Below are 6,108 nucleotides of genomic sequence, written 5' to 3'. Positions count from 1 at the left end.
AAGGGCTTTGCCGCTGCAAAGATCCCCACATTTTACTCCATTTCTTTCTTGCATTGTCAATTTTTACCCTCTTTCATTGGTATAAAAGTGCGCTGTGATACTTTTCATCTCAAACAAACTTTGCCTTCAATCATTTGGCTAACTCCAGCACCTTTACTGGTAGCTCAGCTGGTAAAGAACCCGCCTGCAGTACATGAGACTCCAGTTCAATTCCTGGGTCGGAAGATCCCCTGGAGAAGGGATAGGCTACCTACTGCAGTATTCTTGCCTGGAGAATCCTTAAGGACAAAGGAGCCTAATGGGCTGCAGTGCATGGGGTTGCAAAGAGTTGGGACATGACTGAGCAACTAAGCACATGCACGGCACCTTTCCAACAGAGCTTTTTGAGAGCGTTATCCAATTTGCTGTCAACTGTTTTCTCACTTGCTCCTTGACCCACTTACTCCAATCCAGTTGCACCACAGCCACTGAAACAGCTTTATTTAGCAAGAGTAAGAAATCCCCCCAATACTCATCCTTTCGAAAGCTTCGTTTGCTTGTTTTGCTCTAAGTGAAACCTGTCTCTCCCCTGGGGACACAGTTTCCCCTGACGCTCTCAGTGACTGTTTTCACTTCCGCTCTTACCCCAGCATTGCAGGGAGTGAATTCCTTAAACGTTCAATGTCCTTCCCCTCCTCCTGTTCCACTATACTCTGCAATCCATCAAGCACAGTTCATTCCAGCTCTCTTCTGACTCCAGACCCATACTTGAGTGCCTTAATATGGCTGAAGAAAACTGTGCCAAGGTCAAGTGGGCCCTTAATACTGCCCATGAGTTTTAATTTATTACAATGGTCTGTCTCTTCATTCCCCGCCTCCCCTTGACAACTGTTTCTCTCTTCACACTTAAAACACCTCCCTGCATATTGATTCTTGGTTGATGACCTTGATTGCTATTTCACTGGAAGAAAAAGAAATTAGAAACTACCAGGAGAGAACTTGCTTCCCCCTTCCCACAGGTACTTGGAATGAACTGTGTGTGCCTCCATTAAGGCCAGCCTCTTCCTCTAAGCAGTAGATCTCCCAGTTCCAAAACCAAAATTTCCTGGTGTCTCCCCAACTCAATGGTAACTCCATCCTTCCAGTAACTTGGGCAGATAATTGTGGCATCTTGCTTGAGTCTATTTGCAGGCTTACATCCAGCTAATCAGCAAATCCCATCAGCTTTACCTTGAGAACGGTCTCTACACTTCTCACTGCATTCAGTTATTGATACCTCCTGGCCCAAGCCCCACTATTCCTCACTTGTGTGCTTAGTCTCTCAGTACGTCTGACTCTTTGCGACCCTATGGACTGTAACCCACCAGGCTCCTCCGTCCATGGAATCTTCCAGGCAAGAATACTGGAGTGCATTGCCATTTCCTTCTCCAGGGGATCTTCCCCACCCGGGGATCGAACCTGTGTCTCCTGTGTCTCCTGCATTGCAGGCAGATTCTTTACCCACTGCTAAATTACAGCAATCGCCTCCTAACTAATTTCCTTACTTTGGACTTTGCTCCCCACCTCTTCCTGGCCCCCATAGCGTCTGCTCAATATGGGAGCACCTGTGAGGTGCTCCTCAGCCCAAAACCCAGGCTTCCTGTCTCACAATGAAGGCTCCACTCCCCTCTTGCCCCATTCAGTCACCCTCTTCCTCACTTACTCTGCTGCAGCCGCTCTGGCCTCCTTCTGAGTAATGTTGCCAGGCACTTTCACACGTGTTCTTCCCTCTTTAAATGCTCTTCCTCCAGCCGCCTGCATCGCTCATTCCCCCTGCTCATTCAAGGTTTCAGCAGTCACCCCAGCACTGTTATTTTACTTTATTTTTCTTTCTCTCTTTAATCCCTGCCAGCTCTAGCCTCAGAGCCGCTGTCCTTCCTGCACCCTCTTCCTGGGATGCCCTTCCCATGTGCAGCTCCCGGCTATCTTCTGAAGGTCTTCTTTGTGTGCACTCCTCCTCCGACTGCCAGCAATGGACAACTAGGAGGGGTAGTTCTCCCAACACTATAGGGAAGATTCTATTTGCTAAGGCTGAATCTTCGAGTAGGGCTTCAGCAAGGTCTTTCATCCCAGTGTCCTTCATATCAGTTGAACAAGACCGAGTCGGGTTCAGAAGCAAAGAAAAGCTTCATTATTAATGGAATAATGGACAGGCTCCGGGTCTAGAGCCTGATTACTCTTATTTTAAATTGCAACCCTGCCCTCCACACCTGGAGCTCTCTCTCCTGCTATTCTTTGCTGTTGCTCAGTCACTAAGTCGTGCCCAACTCTTTGAGACTGAAAAAGCCCTGCTTGGGCTTCCCTGGTAACTCAGCTGGTAAAGAATCCGCCTGCAATGCAGGAGACCCCAATTCGATTCTTAGGTGGGGAAGTTCCCCTGGAGAAAGGATAGACTGCTCACTCCAGTATTCTTGGGCTTCCGTGGTGGCTCAGATGATAAAGAATCCACTTGCAATGTGGGAGACCTGGGTTCACTCCCTGGTTTGGAAAGATCCTCTGGAGGAGGGCATGACAACCCACTCCAGTATTATTGCCTGGAGAATCCCCATGGACAGAGGAGCCTGGTGGGCTATAGTCCACGGGGTCACAAAGAGACATGACTGTGCGACTAAGCACAGCTTATTTAGTTTTCTTTTAAGTACTCAGAATCAGCTAGCATACTATAATTTATCTTTTTTCCCCTCATAGATTGGGGATCCCATAAGGACAAGGATTTTCCCCTGTTTTGTTCACAGGTGTAGCCCTAGTCCCTTGAACAGTATCTAGTGTGGAGTTGGTACTCAATACGTATCTGCTCAATGAAAGACCACTTTTGTGCCAAAACTGGTGGTCAGTTATCTAAATTTTATTTGAATTTACAATAACTTCACTGGTGATGACTCCCTCCTTGAAACATTTTTCTCTAGGCTTCCATGACACCAGACTCATGTGATTTTCTACTTACCTCATTGGTCACTTCTGCGGTTCTTGAATATTTCTCTTCTGTCAGATGTCTAAATGCTGGAGGGCCTTGGGGTTCTCTGCCCTTAACAGTCTTCTCCACCTATTCTTTTTTCTCAGGAAATCTCATTCGGCACCGTAGCTTTGAAATATTACCTATAGGCTGATGACACAGTATTTTATCTCTAGCCCAGATGTCTGCCTTACATTCCAGACGTATCTCTCCACTTCCTACACTGCACACCTTGGATGTCTAATAGGCCTCTTAAACCTTCCATGGCCCGAAGCGGTGCCATTGAATTTTCTTCTATGTCAGCCATTGTCCCACCCCCACCTCCAAACAGTTTCTGGATGGTTACACCAAAAGCTCTTTGAGACAGACCTGTCTTGTTCACTGCAACCAAGAAAAATGCCTGACCATTGTAAGCACTCCATATATATTTGTACTCTTGGTTCTTGGTGAAGATTCTTCCACTGGGGAGAAATAGTTTGGGTCACTTCTGTTTAACCTCATTTTCCTCATTCTTAAAATGGAGCTGAAGAGCAAGATGAAGTATGTGAAGGAACAAACTGCGGGGCTCAACTCATGGGAAAGGGTTGGCCAAAAAGTTCATTCAGGGTTTTCTGTAACATTGTATGGAAAATCTCAAATTAACTTTTTGGCCGATACCTATCATCCTCATTTAAAAAAATATTTATTTAATTGACTGCACTTGGTCTTAGTTGTGGCACGTGGCATCTTTAGTTGTGGCATGTGGGATCTGGTTTCCTGACCAGTGATCAAACCCAGATCCCTACATCAGGAACACAGAGTTTTAGCCACTAGACCACCAGGGAAGTCCCAAATTACCCTCCTCTCTATAAGACGCTTCATCCTTAGAAGGAAAGCTATGACAAACCTAGACAGCATATTGAAAAGCGGAGACATCACTTTGTCAACAAATGCCCTATAGATGTCCATGTGCAGATGTGAGAGTTGGACCATATAGAAGGCTGAGCGCCAAAGAATTGATGCTATTGAACTGTGGTACCGGAGAAGACTCTGGAGAGTCCCTTGGACAGAAAGGAAATCAAACCAGTCAATCCTAAAGGAAATCAACCCTGAATATTCATTGGAAGGACTGATGCTGAAGCTGAAGCTCCAACACTGGCCACCTAATTCAAACAGCTGACTCATTGGGAAAGACTCTGTTGCTGTGAAAGATTGAGGGCAGGAGAAAAGGGCAAGAGGATGAGGCAGTTGCATGGCATCACCAACTCAATGGACATGAGTTTGAGCAAACTCTGGGAAATAGTGAAGGACAAGGAAGTCTGGCATGCTACAGTCCATGGAATCTCAAAGAATCAGATATTAGCCACTTACAACAACTATAGGTCTTATTTAATTCTCATGAGAAGATTTTGAAGTGTTACCCCATTTTTTTTTAACTTGGCAAAATTGAGCTCAGATAGGAATAATAAATATGTAGAATTTAAGAGAAAAATATAAACTTCTTATGGCAATGCCCGTCATATACTAGGAATGCATTCAAACTATAAAGATGTTTTTCTAAACACCCCTCAGTTACCCTCAAGGCAATTGTAATGAAGTAAGTCATTTAAACTGTACTGTAGTATGGCACATCACTGATCATGTTTCCCTGCCACCTGGCCCCCCTCCACCCCAATATGCAGAAAAGATGCATAAAACTTCACTTGGAGGTCAGGGCATAGTGGGGCACAGGTAGCTGGTGGAAGTCTGTATCTTCTAGTTAGTTGTTTTTAGTACTGTTTTTAAAGAAGAATATGATCCCTGCAAAGTGATTGCAGGGGCTGAGGTCCAAAGGTGATACACATACAGTGAAGGAAGAGCTTATTCTCAGCACCTGGCATGTGGGTAACTCAGTGACTATTTGTGGAGGGGAGCAACAGGCTTTTTTCACATGCCCTTGTGACTGTTTTTCTCTCAATTATCCCCACTTCTTTAAATAAGGAGGGGAAATTTGGGTTATGAATGAAAGATTAAACTGCTAAGAGATCTAGATCAAACACTTTTATTTCACTAAGTGCAGGACATTCCATTCACTCCCAGATTGAATAAGGGATTAATATTTTAGTCAAGAGTATATTATTTGTTTCTCAAATGATCTTAGAGCCTTATGGTTCCACCCAGCTCTCTTTTGTAAGAAGCAACTCAAAATACTATAGTTCCCCAGAGAATGCCCGAAACAATCATAATGGTAAAGTCATAACCTTAGAAAGAGTTTCATCTTATATTTCAACTGGCTCAAATGCTTCCCTTTTGATGAAGAAAACTGTCATGTTTCATCAGGAATTCCAATCAGGATAGTCAGATATGGGACTTATAACACTGACATCACTTTCAAGAAGCAGTAAGAATTCTCCCACCAAAGTTCTTCAAAACAGGACTATAAGAGAAAGAGAATTTGGTTTTCATCTCACTGACCTGTAACCACTGAGTCATCATGCTTCTGATGATTATTGCTGAAATAAGTATCCTTTTGTGATTATAAGTTATAAGCAGTGTTCATCTCTTTATCTGTCAGAGTTGTCTCTAATCATGTAATTTTATTATTTGAAACTATATTTTCTGAAAATTACATAAACCTGACTAGTTTCCCAGATGGCGCTAGTGGTAAAGAACCTGCCTGCTGATGTAGGAGACATAAGAGATGCAGGTTCCATCCCCGGGTTGGGAAGATCCCCCTGGAAGAGAGCATGACAACCCACTCCAGTATTCTTGCCTGGAGAATCCCATGGACAGAGGAGGCTGGCAGGCTATGTACAGTTCACAGGGTCGCAAAGAGTTGAACATGACGGAAGCTATGGCAAAGAAAAAATATTGTTTTCCTCCATTTGTTTTCTCCTTGTTTAAAATTCTGTAACCTTTTATTATTGAAATTTTAGAAGCCAGAGAATAAGCAAGGTGATTAAATATTGTATTAATCTCTTATATGATTGTTCTTGAAACTTTATGATGTAGAAGTAAATGTCGTGGGGATAAAATTAATTTCTTCAAGTCATTAGAACACTGCAGTCCAAGCCAGTTGTAATAATCATAGCAGTCTTTCTGGAGCTCTAAAAAGTCACAGAGCTCCATTTTCTAGGAGCTCAAGCACCATGGTGCGTGCATGCTCAGTCGCTCAGTCA

The sequence above is a fragment of the Bubalus kerabau genome, chromosome 15 (genome assembly GCF_029407905.1).
Source record: "Bubalus kerabau isolate K-KA32 ecotype Philippines breed swamp buffalo chromosome 15, PCC_UOA_SB_1v2, whole genome shotgun sequence".
Taxonomy (NCBI): Eukaryota; Metazoa; Chordata; class Mammalia; order Artiodactyla; family Bovidae; genus Bubalus; species Bubalus kerabau.
This window is presented reverse-complemented; position numbering follows the sequence as displayed.